This window comes from Anomaloglossus baeobatrachus, unplaced genomic scaffold, assembly GCF_048569485.1.
Source record: "Anomaloglossus baeobatrachus isolate aAnoBae1 unplaced genomic scaffold, aAnoBae1.hap1 Scaffold_292, whole genome shotgun sequence".
Lineage (NCBI taxonomy): Eukaryota > Metazoa > Chordata > Amphibia > Anura > Aromobatidae > Anomaloglossus > Anomaloglossus baeobatrachus.
The window spans coordinates 87347-100629 of record NW_027442369.1 but is presented as its reverse complement, the minus strand read 5'-3'; the positions used below and the strand labels follow the sequence as shown (position 1 = coordinate 100629).

Genomic DNA, 13283 nt, shown 5'->3' with positions numbered 1-13283 from the left:
AACACCCACCCCACTTCTTCCCACCCACCCCACGATCCCAGCAGCTGTACTGCACGCCGTGCTCCTCTGCCGACACTCATCGATCCGATCGCATACACTCACACACTCACACATCAGACAGCATACACGCACACATCCGATCGCATATACTTACACACACATTGACAATATCGCACATACACGCTTACACAATCACAACATCCAGAGATACCACATGCTTCCGGCCATGTGATCCTCCTGCAGGTCCTGGAAGGTCACTGCACGCAGAGTATCGCCGCCGAGAAGCAAGCGATATCGCTGGATGTTGTGAGTGTGTGGATGCGATCTGATGTGTGTGTGAGAGTGAGTGTGATCTGATGTGTGTGTGTCTGTTCTTATGTGCGTGTGTGTGTGTGTTCCGCCGCTGCAGGACCTTGATGCGCTCACCTGCTCCCGGTCGGCGTCTTGTGAGTATGATCGGGGGTCTTCTTTCTTCTGTCTTCTCTCTTCTGGGGGTGTCCGCTGCCTATAATGAAGTGTCCTGCAGTGTCTTTAACTCTTTCACCGCTGCATGACACTTCATTATTGACCTCAGCTATGTCTTGTTTTCAGGGGATGTCTTAGATTAAAGCATCCCTGAATACTCCTGCTATGTCTTATTTTCGGGGGACGTCTTATTTTCGGGGAAATACGGTATGCAGTAGACAGATTATGGTGCCCTCTGCTGGTGACACCTCCTGCAGTAGACTGATCATGGTGCCCTCTACTGGTCACTTCAGCTACTGCTGCAGTAGACAGAGATCATGCAGGTCCCGAACATACTGAGGTGAATGAAGGGCGCAGTTTATCAGCTTTTTAAGAGAAGTGAGGGCATCAGATTTTCCCAGACTGTGGGTGGAAGGAGGCAGCATTGAAATTCCTGACCTGGGAGCGAGAGCGCAGGCAGAGGTTGTGTACAGGTGTGAAAGGCAGTGCAACATGAGGACCATCTGTTTACCTCAAATTTGTGATATTATAGGATAGAGGAATACATAGATTTACACCAGAAGTCATTACAGGAAAAAGGAACACAATATATAGATTTACCCTAAGTGTTATGGCAGGTGAGAGGGGTGCAAGAACCATCCATGCTCCCATTGAAGTGTTGTGTACCCTAGACGAACAAAGGTGCTGGGATAATAGATGTCATGTATTGCACATGAGCAGAGGGACCTCGCATGTGTGGGGTGTTCTAGGCGAGTGGAGCAGGGGGACCTCGCATGTGTCGGGTGTTCTAGGCGAGTGGAGCAGGGGGACCTCGCATGTGTCGGGTGTTCTAGGCGAGTGGAGCAGGGGGACCTCGCATGTGTGGGGTGTTCTAGGCGAGTGGAGCAGGGGGACCTCGCATGTGTGGGGTGTTCTAGGCGAGTGGAGCAGGGGGACCTCGCATGTGTCGGGTGTTCTAGGCGAGAGGGACACGTGGACCATGGATATGGCAAGAAGAATACAGTGGAGGCATGGTGGCAGTCGAGGTGTTGGGTATTCCCGACGAGAGGAGAGCCGTAGCAGTGGAGGTGTTGGGTATTCCCGACGAGAGGAGAGCCGTGGCCGTGAAGGTGTTTGGTATTTCCGACGAGAGCTGTGGCCATGATGGGTATTTCCGACGAGCGGGCACCGTGGAGGTGTTGGGTATTCCGACAAGAGGTGAGCGGGGACCAGGGAAGTATTGGGTATTCCTGATGAGAGGTGAGCGGAGACCGTTGAGGTGTTGGGTATAAGCCAACATTGAGCCACGGGTGAGGACAGGGTTGATGTCGGGCTGGTACTTGCACCTTGTTCCTCACCCTCCCCTGCAAGTACAAGTGACTAGTCAGGTTTACGGGGGAACACTATTCTCCTTAAGGAGACTTTGCAAGCCAGTCTGGCTGCCAGGTAAGGGGACTTATAGCTGCAATGCCCCTCTGGGAAATATTCAAATTGTCTCTCCAGTAAAGGAGACAAACTCTAGCACAGCGCCACCTATTGGAAGTAGCGATCCTAAAAGTCACAAGTGGATTTTCAACAATCCTTTGAAATATGACTCAGGATATATAAGCCAGATCAGAATCCCAATTTGCAGACACGGTGTTTCGGGGTGCTTGCCCCTCGTCAGTGCAAAGTATGGGGGTGTCTGATCTGGCTCATGAGAAAGCTATGTGGGGACCACGGGGGAACACTATTCTCCTTAAGGAGACTTTGCAAGCCAGTCTGGCTGCCAGGTAAGGGGACTTATAGCTGCAATGCCCCTCTGGGAAATATTCAAATTGTCTCTCCAGTAAAGGAGACAAACTCTAGCACAGCGCCACCTATTGGAAGTAGCGATCCTAAAAGTCACAAGTGGATTTTCAACAATCCTTTGAAATATGACTCAGGATATATAAGCCAGATCAGAATCCCAATTTGCAGACACGGTGTTTCGGGGTGCTTGCCCCTCGTCAGTGCAAAGTATGGGGGTGTCTGATCTGGCTCATGAGAAAGCTATGTGGGGACCACGGGGGAACACTATTCTCCTTAAGGAGACTTTGCAAGCCAGTCTGGCTGCCAGGTAAGGGGACTTATAGCTGCAATGCCCCTCTGGGAAATATTCAAATTGTCTCTCCAGTAAAGGAGACAAACTCTAGCACAGCGCCACCTATTGGAAGTAGCGATCCTAAAAGTCACAAGTGGATTTTCAACAATCCTTTGAAATATGACTCAGGATATATAAGCCAGATCAGAATCCCAATTTGCAGACACGGTGTTTCGGGGTGCTTGCCCCTCGTCAGTGCAAAGTATGGGGGTGTCTGATCTGGCTCATGAGAAAGCTATGTGGGGACCACGGGGGAACACTATTCTCCTTAAGGAGACTTTGCAAGCCAGTCTGGCTGCCAGGTAAGGGGACTTATAGCTGCAATGCCCCTCTGGGAAATATTCAAATTGTCTCTCCAGTAAAGGAGACAAACTCTAGCACAGCGCCACCTATTGGAAGTAGCGATCCTAAAAGTCACAAGTGGATTTTCAACAATCCTTTGAAATATGACTCAGGATATATAAGCCAGATCAGAATCCCAATTTGCAGACACGGTGTTTCGGGGTGCTTGCCCCTCGTCAGTGCAAAGTATGGGGGTGTCTGATCTGGCTCATGAGAAAGCTATGTGGGGACCACGGGGGAACACTATTCTCCTTAAGGAGACTTTGCAAGCCAGTCTGGCTGCCAGGTAAGGGGACTTATAGCTGCAATGCCCCTCTGGGAAATATTCAAATTGTCTCTCCAGTAAAGGAGACAAACTCTAGCACAGCGCCACCTATTGGAAGTAGCGATCCTAAAAGTCACAAGTGGATTTTCAACAATCCTTTGAAATATGACTCAGGATATATAAGCCAGATCAGAATCCCAATTTGCAGACACGGTGTTTCGGGGTGCTTGCCCCTCGTCAGTGCAAAGTATGGGGGTGTCTGATCTGGCTCATGAGAAAGCTATGTGGGGACCACGGGGGAACACTATTCTCCTTAAGGAGACTTTGCAAGCCAGTCTGGCTGCCAGGTAAGGGGACTTATAGCTGCAATGCCCCTCTGGGAAATATTCAAATTGTCTCTCCAGTAAAGGAGACAAACTCTAGCACAGCGCCACCTATTGGAAGTAGCGATCCTAAAAGTCACAAGTGGATTTTCAACAATCCTTTGAAATATGACTCAGGATATATAAGCCAGATCAGAATCCCAATTTGCAGACACGGTGTTTCGGGGTGCTTGCCCCTCGTCAGTGCAAAGTATGGGGGTGTCTGATCTGGCTCATGAGAAAGCTATGTGGGGACCACGGGGGAACACTATTCTCCTTAAGGAGACTTTGCAAGCCAGTCTGGCTGCCAGGTAAGGGGACTTATAGCTGCAATGCCCCTCTGGGAAATATTCAAATTGTCTCTCCAGTAAAGGAGACAAACTCTAGCACAGCGCCACCTATTGGAAGTAGCGATCCTAAAAGTCACAAGTGGATTTTCAACAATCCTTTGAAATATGACTCAGGATATATAAGCCAGATCAGAATCCCAATTTGCAGACACGGTGTTTCGGGGTGCTTGCCCCTCGTCAGTGCAAAGTATGGGGGTGTCTGATCTGGCTCATGAGAAAGCTATGTGGGGACCACGGGGGAACACTATTCTCCTTAAGGAGACTTTGCAAGCCAGTCTGGCTGCCAGGTAAGGGGACTTATAGCTGCAATGCCCCTCTGGGAAATATTCAAATTGTCTCTCCAGTAAAGGAGACAAACTCTAGCACAGCGCCACCTATTGGAAGTAGCGATCCTAAAAGTCACAAGTGGATTTTCAACAATCCTTTGAAATATGACTCAGGATATATAAGCCAGATCAGAATCCCAATTTGCAGACACGGTGTTTCGGGGTGCTTGCCCCTCGTCAGTGCAAAGTATGGGGGTGTCTGATCTGGCTCATGAGAAAGCTATGTGGGGACCACGGGGGAACACTATTCTCCTTAAGGAGACTTTGCAAGCCAGTCTGGCTGCCAGGTAAGGGGACTTATAGCTGCAATGCCCCTCTGGGAAATATTCAAATTGTCTCTCCAGTAAAGGAGACAAACTCTAGCACAGCGCCACCTATTGGAAGTAGCGATCCTAAAAGTCACAAGTGGATTTTCAACAATCCTTTGAAATATGACTCAGGATATATAAGCCAGATCAGAATCCCAATTTGCAGACACGGTGTTTCCCCCTCGTCAGTGCAAAGTATGGGGGTGTCTGATCTGGCTCATGAGAAAGCTATGTGGGGACCACGGGGGAACACTATTCTCCTTAAGGAGACTTTGCAAGCCAGTCTGGCTGCCAGGTAAGGGGACTTATAGCTGCAATGCCCCTCTGGGAAATATTCAAATTGTCTCTCCAGTAAAGGAGACAAACTCTAGCACAGCGCCACCTATTGGAAGTAGCGATCCTAAAAGTCACAAGTGGATTTTCAACAATCCTTTGAAATATGACTCAGGATATATAAGCCAGATCAGAATCCCAATTTGCAGACACGGTGTTTCGGGGTGCTTGCCCCTCGTCAGTGCAAAGTATGGGGGTGTCTGATCTGGCTCATGAGAAAGCTATGTGGGGACCACGGGGGAACACTATTCTCCTTAAGGAGACTTTGCAAGCCAGTCTGGCTGCCAGGTAAGGGGACTTATAGCTGCAATGCCCCTCTGGGAAATATTCAAATTGTCTCTCCAGTAAAGGAGACAAACTCTAGCACAGCGCCACCTATTGGAAGTAGCGATCCTAAAAGTCACAAGTGGATTTTCAACAATCCTTTGAAATATGACTCAGGATATATAAGCCAGATCAGAATCCCAATTTGCAGACACGGTGTTTCGGGGTGCTTGCCCCTCGTCAGTGCAAAGTATGGGGGTGTCTGATCTGGCTCATGAGAAAGCTATGTGGGGACCACGGGGGAACACTATTCTCCTTAAGGAGACTTTGCAAGCCAGTCTGGCTGCCAGGTAAGGGGACTTATAGCTGCAATGCCCCTCTGGGAAATATTCAAATTGTCTCTCCAGTAAAGGAGACAAACTCTAGCACAGCGCCACCTATTGGAAGTAGCGATCCTAAAAGTCACAAGTGGATTTTCAACAATCCTTTGAAATATGACTCAGGATATATAAGCCAGATCAGAATCCCAATTTGCAGACACGGTGTTTCGGGGTGCTTGCCCCTCGTCAGTGCAAAGTATGGGGGTGTCTGATCTGGCTCATGAGAAAGCTATGTGGGGACCACGGGGGAACACTATTCTCCTTAAGGAGACTTTGCAAGCCAGTCTGGCTGCCAGGTAAGGGGACTTATAGCTGCAATGCCCCTCTGGGAAATATTCAAATTGTCTCTCCAGTAAAGGAGACAAACTCTAGCACAGCGCCACCTATTGGAAGTAGCGATCCTAAAAGTCACAAGTGGATTTTCAACAATCCTTTGAAATATGACTCAGGATATATAAGCCAGATCAGAATCCCAATTTGCAGACACGGTGTTTCGGGGTGCTTGCCCCTCGTCAGTGCAAAGTATGGGGGTGTCTGATCTGGCTCATGAGAAAGCTATGTGGGGACCACGGGGGAACACTATTCTCCTTAAGGAGACTTTGCAAGCCAGTCTGGCTGCCAGGTAAGGGGACTTATAGCTGCAATGCCCCTCTGGGAAATATTCAAATTGTCTCTCCAGTAAAGGAGACAAACTCTAGCACAGCGCCACCTATTGGAAGTAGCGATCCTAAAAGTCACAAGTGGATTTTCAACAATCCTTTGAAATATGACTCAGGATATATAAGCCAGATCAGAATCCCAATTTGCAGACACGGTGTTTCGGGGTGCTTGCCCCTCGTCAGTGCAAAGTATGGGGGGTGTCTGATCTGGCTCATGAGAAAGCTATGTGGGGACCACGGGGGAACACTATTCTCCTTAAGGAGACTTTGCAAGCCAGTCTGGCTGCCAGGTAAGGGGACTTATAGCTGCAATGCCCCTCTGGGAAATATTCAAATTGTCTCTCCAGTAAAGGAGACAAACTCTAGCACAGCGCCACCTATTGGAAGTAGCGATCCTAAAAGTCACAAGTGGATTTTCAACAATCCTTTGAAATATGACTCAGGATATATAAGCCAGATCAGAATCCCAATTTGCAGACACGGTGTTTCGGGGTGCTTGCCCCTCGTCAGTGCAAAGTATGGGGGTGTCTGATCTGGCTCATGAGAAAGCTATGTGGGGACCACGGGGGAACACTATTCTCCTTAAGGAGACTTTGCAAGCCAGTCTGGCTGCCAGGTAAGGGGACTTATAGCTGCAATGCCCCTCTGGGAAATATTCAAATTGTCTCTCCAGTAAAGGAGACAAACTCTAGCACAGCGCCACCTATTGGAAGTAGCGATCCTAAAAGTCACAAGTGGATTTTCAACAATCCTTTGAAATATGACTCAGGATATATAAGCCAGATCAGAATCCCAATTTGCAGACACGGTGTTTCGGGGTGCTTGCCCCTCGTCAGTGCAAAGTATGGGGGTGTCTGATCTGGCTCATGAGAAAGCTATGTGGGGACCACGGGGGAACACTATTCTCCTTAAGGAGACTTTGCAAGCCAGTCTGGCTGCCAGGTAAGGGGACTTATAGCTGCAATGCCCCTCTGGGAAATATTCAAATTGTCTCTCCAGTAAAGGAGACAAACTCTAGCACAGCGCCACCTATTGGAAGTAGCGATCCTAAAAGTCACAAGTGGATTTTCAACAATCCTTTGAAATATGACTCAGGATATATAAGCCAGATCAGAATCCCAATTTGCAGACACGGTGTTTCGGGGTGCTTGCCCCTCGTCAGTGCAAAGTATGGGGGTGTCTGATCTGGCTCATGAGAAAGCTATGTGGGGACCACGGGGGAACACTATTCTCCTTAAGGAGACTTTGCAAGCCAGTCTGGCTGCCAGGTAAGGGGACTTATAGCTGCAATGCCCCTCTGGGAAATATTCAAATTGTCTCTCCAGTAAAGGAGACAAACTCTAGCACAGCGCCACCTATTGGAAGTAGCGATCCTAAAAGTCACAAGTGGATTTTCAACAATCCTTTGAAATATGACTCAGGATATATAAGCCAGATCAGAATCCCAATTTGCAGACACGGTGTTTCGGGGTGCTTGCCCCTCGTCAGTGCAAAGTATGGGGGTGTCTGATCTGGCTCATGAGAAAGCTATGTGGGGACCACGGGGGAACACTATTCTCCTTAAGGAGACTTTGCAAGCCAGTCTGGCTGCCAGGTAAGGGGACTTATAGCTGCAATGCCCCTCTGGGAAATATTCAAATTGTCTCTCCAGTAAAGGAGACAAACTCTAGCACAGCGCCACCTATTGGAAGTAGCGATCCTAAAAGTCACAAGTGGATTTTCAACAATCCTTTGAAATATGACTCAGGATATATAAGCCAGATCAGAATCCCAATTTGCAGACACGGTGTTTCGGGGTGCTTGCCCCTCGTCAGTGCAAAGTATGGGGGTGTCTGATCTGGCTCATGAGAAAGCTATGTGGGGACCACGGGGGAACACTATTCTCCTTAAGGAGACTTTGCAAGCCAGTCTGGCTGCCAGGTAAGGGGACTTATAGCTGCAATGCCCCTCTGGGAAATATTCAAATTGTCTCTCCAGTAAAGGAGACAAACTCTAGCACAGCGCCACCTATTGGAAGTAGCGATCCTAAAAGTCACAAGTGGATTTTCAACAATCCTTTGAAATATGACTCAGGATATATAAGCCAGATCAGAATCCCAATTTGCAGACACGGTGTTTCGGGGTGCTTGCCCCTCGTCAGTGCAAAGTATGGGGGTGTCTGATCTGGCTCATGAGAAAGCTATGTGGGGACCACGGGGGAACACTATTCTCCTTAAGGAGACTTTGCAAGCCAGTCTGGCTGCCAGGTAAGGGGACTTATAGCTGCAATGCCCCTCTGGGAAATATTCAAATTGTCTCTCCAGTAAAGGAGACAAACTCTAGCACAGCGCCACCTATTGGAAGTAGCGATCCTAAAAGTCACAAGTGGATTTTCAACAATCCTTTGAAATATGACTCAGGATATATAAGCCAGATCAGAATCCCAATTTGCAGACACGGTGTTTCGGGGTGCTTGCCCCTCGTCAGTGCAAAGTATGGGGGTGTCTGATCTGGCTCATGAGAAAGCTATGTGGGGACCACGGGGGAACACTATTCTCCTTAAGGAGACTTTGCAAGCCAGTCTGGCTGCCAGGTAAGGGGACTTATAGCTGCAATGCCCCTCTGGGAAATATTCAAATTGTCTCTCCAGTAAAGGAGACAAACTCTAGCACAGCGCCACCTATTGGAAGTAGCGATCCTAAAAGTCACAAGTGGATTTTCAACAATCCTTTGAAATATGACTCAGGATATATAAGCCAGATCAGAATCCCAATTTGCAGACACGGTGTTTCGGGGTGCTTGCCCCTCGTCAGTGCAAAGTATGGGGGTGTCTGATCTGGCTCATGAGAAAGCTATGTGGGGACCACGGGGGAACACTATTCTCCTTAAGGAGACTTTGCAAGCCAGTCTGGCTGCCAGGTAAGGGGACTTATAGCTGCAATGCCCCTCTGGGAAATATTCAAATTGTCTCTCCAGTAAAGGAGACAAACTCTAGCACAGCGCCACCTATTGGAAGTAGCGATCCTAAAAGTCACAAGTGGATTTTCAACAATCCTTTGAAATATGACTCAGGATATATAAGCCAGATCAGAATCCCAATTTGCAGACACGGTGTTTCGGGGTGCTTGCCCCTCGTCAGTGCAAAGTATGGGGGTGTCTGATCTGGCTCATGAGAAAGCTATGTGGGGACCACGGGGGAACACTATTCTCCTTAAGGAGACTTTGCAAGCCAGTCTGGCTGCCAGGTAAGGGGACTTATAGCTGCAATGCCCCTCTGGGAAATATTCAAATTGTCTCTCCAGTAAAGGAGACAAACTCTAGCACAGCGCCACCTATTGGAAGTAGCGATCCTAAAAGTCACAAGTGGATTTTCAACAATCCTTTGAAATATGACTCAGGATATATAAGCCAGATCAGAATCCCAATTTGCAGACACGGTGTTTCGGGGTGCTTGCCCCTCGTCAGTGCAAAGTATGGGGGTGTCTGATCTGGCTCATGAGAAAGCTATGTGGGGACCACGGGGGAACACTATTCTCCTTAAGGAGACTTTGCAAGCCAGTCTGGCTGCCAGGTAAGGGGACTTATAGCTGCAATGCCCCTCTGGGAAATATTCAAATTGTCTCTCCAGTAAAGGAGACAAACTCTAGCACAGCGCCACCTATTGGAAGTAGCGATCCTAAAAGTCACAAGTGGATTTTCAACAATCCTTTGAAATATGACTCAGGATATATAAGCCAGATCAGAATCCCAATTTGCAGACACGGTGTTTCGGGGTGCTTGCCCCTCGTCAGTGCAAAGTATGGGGGTGTCTGATCTGGCTCATGAGAAAGCTATGTGGGGACCACGGGGGAACACTATTCTCCTTAAGGAGACTTTGCAAGCCAGTCTGGCTGCCAGGTAAGGGGACTTATAGCTGCAATGCCCCTCTGGGAAATATTCAAATTGTCTCTCCAGTAAAGGAGACAAACTTAGGTGGCGCTGTGCTAGAGTTTGTCTCCTTTACTGGAGAGACAATTTGAATAGTCAGGTTTATTCTTTTATTCATTTTCTAGGTTTACAGCATTATATGAAAATCACAGCCGATGCCGTTCATAAAAAGGTCAGTCTGATATTTATTCTCAAAGTGTCTGTGCATTGCATAGGTGGAGACTTGCCTTCATAGAAGACAACATTTGAATTTACAGTTCAGTCAGAAGGGACAATGTATACGTCATCACAGGGATGGTATACATAAAATATAGATAGATATGTATTTACAACGCCATTCTGTCTCCTGCATGCTGCTCTCCCCGTTCGGCTCTGTACAGTGGGGTCCTGCTGTATTACGGATGCGCTGGTTCCCTAGCTGTCCATCAAGAATTCCCAGGGTATTGACTATCGAGCAGTGGATGTCCCCGGTGGAGGGGTCTGGGGTAATTTAGTGCAATTTCCTCTCATCTCTGTAGAGTTGTGGGACAGTTGTCGTGGAGCTGTGACCAGCTGAGGGCGCTCTGTCTGCTGCGTCCAGGCTCTGCTACATCTCACATAGGGAACATTGGTTTAATGACTGTCCATTGCTAGTCCTGGACCCACAGAAGCCTGGAAGCTAATCCTAATTCTGAGCCTGGACATCCAGAAGGAACAGTGGCCATCACTGCAGGTCTGGTACTTCCACCTCTTCCGGTGTTTTGCAGTTTTATCATCCATTGAATCAGGTTGGCTTATTGATATAAGGTGTCTGAGGACCTTGGGAAGGAAAAGTACACAATATGGCACCAGAAAGTGTTAGAGCCAAACATTTGGTAAAGGGTTCTGATACTGTGCTCAATGCACTTGGCCAGGAAAATCCATGAGGCTGGCGGTAATCTGGGCAAGAGATCACAAGGGCATCCAGAAAACAACCAAAGGGCAACATGTCCAGGAGGAATGGAAAAAACCAACTCAGGGGATTGTAAGGCTGACTAAAACGATGGTCTGTTGTCAGCCCAAGGTCCTGCACTCGGCGTGCATCCTATCCTCGCAGGAACCTAACGGGCATAGGCACTCAAGTAATAACAGCCCATAGGTGTGGCCGCCAGTTGTATGTTGTGGGCCGGGGCAGAGCAGGGCCCTGTGGATCACAAGCTCTAGGCAGCAGCTCCTTGGTCCTGTCTGCTCAATGATATTATTCAAGAAATCACAAGACCTCGATAGTGTCCACTAGTGTCAGGGTTGTGATTTTAGTGCCGCAGGTTCAGTCTTAATAAAAAAAAAAAGATTTTTGTTAAAAAAAAAATAAATAAATGAGATTAAGGACGCTGCTCCTCCTCCCATCAGCCGCTCCCCAACCTGCACAGTCCTTACAGAGTTCTGAATGTGGAGATTGCATTCATTTCTCCGAGGTCTTCAGCCTGAAACAAGAAAACTAAAACGCCAAGAGAGTCATTAGGAGCAGAGAGACGGCCACCGTCAAATGTAAGTGTTCTCGCTTCGGGCTCGTCCCACTAATGCTCTTCTCCAACTTGGGGATCTCTGGATTAAAGTTACCTGAAATACAGGAGGGAAAAGGTGAATGGAGGAAAGCAAGATCTGGTGTCCAACAGTAAAGCAGAAATGGGCTCAAGTGGCAGTCCAAGAGGCGGGCAGAGGGCATGGACCAGAGTCCCAGTCCAAGAGGCGGGCAGAGGGCATGGACCAGAGTCCCAGTCCAAGAGGCGGGCAGAGGGCACGGACCAGAGTCCCAGTCCAATGAGCGGGGGCAGAGGGCACGGACCAGAGTCCCAGTCCAATGGGCAGGCAGAGGGCACGGACCAGAGTCCCAGTCCAATGGGCGGGCAGAGGGCACGGACCAGAGTCCCAGTCCAATGGGCGGGCAGAGGGCACAGACCAGAGTCCCAGTCCAATGGGCGGACGGAGGGCACGGACCAGGTTCCCAGTCCAAGAGGCGGGCTGAGGGCACGGACCAGGTTCCCAGTCCAAGAGGTGGGCAGAGGGCACGGACCAGGTTCCCAGTCCAAGAGGCGGGCAGAGGGCACGGACCAGAGTCCCAGTCCAAGAGGCGGGCAGAGGGCACGGACCAGAGTCCCAGTCCAAGAGGCGGGCAGAGGGCACGGACCAGAGTCCCAGTCCAAGAGGCGGGCAGAGGGCACGGACCAGAGTCCCAGTCCAAGATGCGGGCAAAGGGCAAGGGCCAGAGTCCCAGTCCAAGATGCGGGCAAAGGGCAAGGGCCCCGGTTGCAGTCCGAGATATGGGTGGAGGGTAGGGGTCGAGGTCATAGTCAGAGGTAGGCGGAGGGCAGGGGCCGAGGTCAGTCAGGGGATGTAGAGCATGAAAAAGGTGATTGATGTAGGAAGGTGGAGAGTGAAGGTAGACGAGTGGGATCATCCATGTGATGTCTGCAGAGGACTTAAACACCAGAGGGGACTAGCGAGACTGAACAACATGTCCCTTGAACACAAAAGTACATTTAAGCCAAGAGGAGACAGCAGATGGAGGTGACCGTCCAGTATGTAGGTCACAATATACATGGCGGCCGCCTACAAGATGCACATTAGACAAGGGTTTACTTACACAACACCCAAGGAGGTTTATATTTATGACAGGAGCAGCAGTGTCTTCGGGAGCCCAAAAACATTAAGCTCAGAGTCGCCCTGTGACACCGTCGTGCGGGCGGCAATAACAGCTAAACACGATGAAGGGAAGCAACTCGTGTGATTATCTGGCCGGCCAGGAACAATCCAATCTACATTCCAACAGCAGCAATGAAGCTGGTGTCTTAGTCCCGGGTAGTCAGAGCTCAATCACTAATCCAGTCAAACACTTGGCTGCAATTTCCGAATCTTTCGGGACGACACCGGGCACAAGTAGCAGGTGCCTGCAGACTACCATATTTGATGGGTGTGATGGCCTGTCATGGATGAGGCACGAGACCACTCTGCGGGTCATCAACTACCGATCTGCATCTATGGGCACCTCCTGTAGAATATGATCCGGACACCAGCATGTGAGGAAGTGTGAGAAACTGCTATGAGTCGACCATCCTGCAGGGGGAGACAGCGCACCACGAGTGAGCAGCAGGGCTGTGGAGTCGGTAAGCTAAACCTTCGACTCAGACTCTTCAATTTCCCTTGCACCGACTCAGACTCCACCACTCCGACTCCTACATATATTGCTTATAGTTAGGTGAAAAA

General features: G+C 49.2%; 1 pseudogene; it reads left to right on the top strand.

Moving 5' to 3' along the window:
* Positions 1-1475: 1475 nt before the first annotated feature.
* Positions 1476-13283, top strand: part of LOC142266882 (ephrin-A3-like) — an 83681-nt pseudogene continuing 71873 nt past the window's right edge.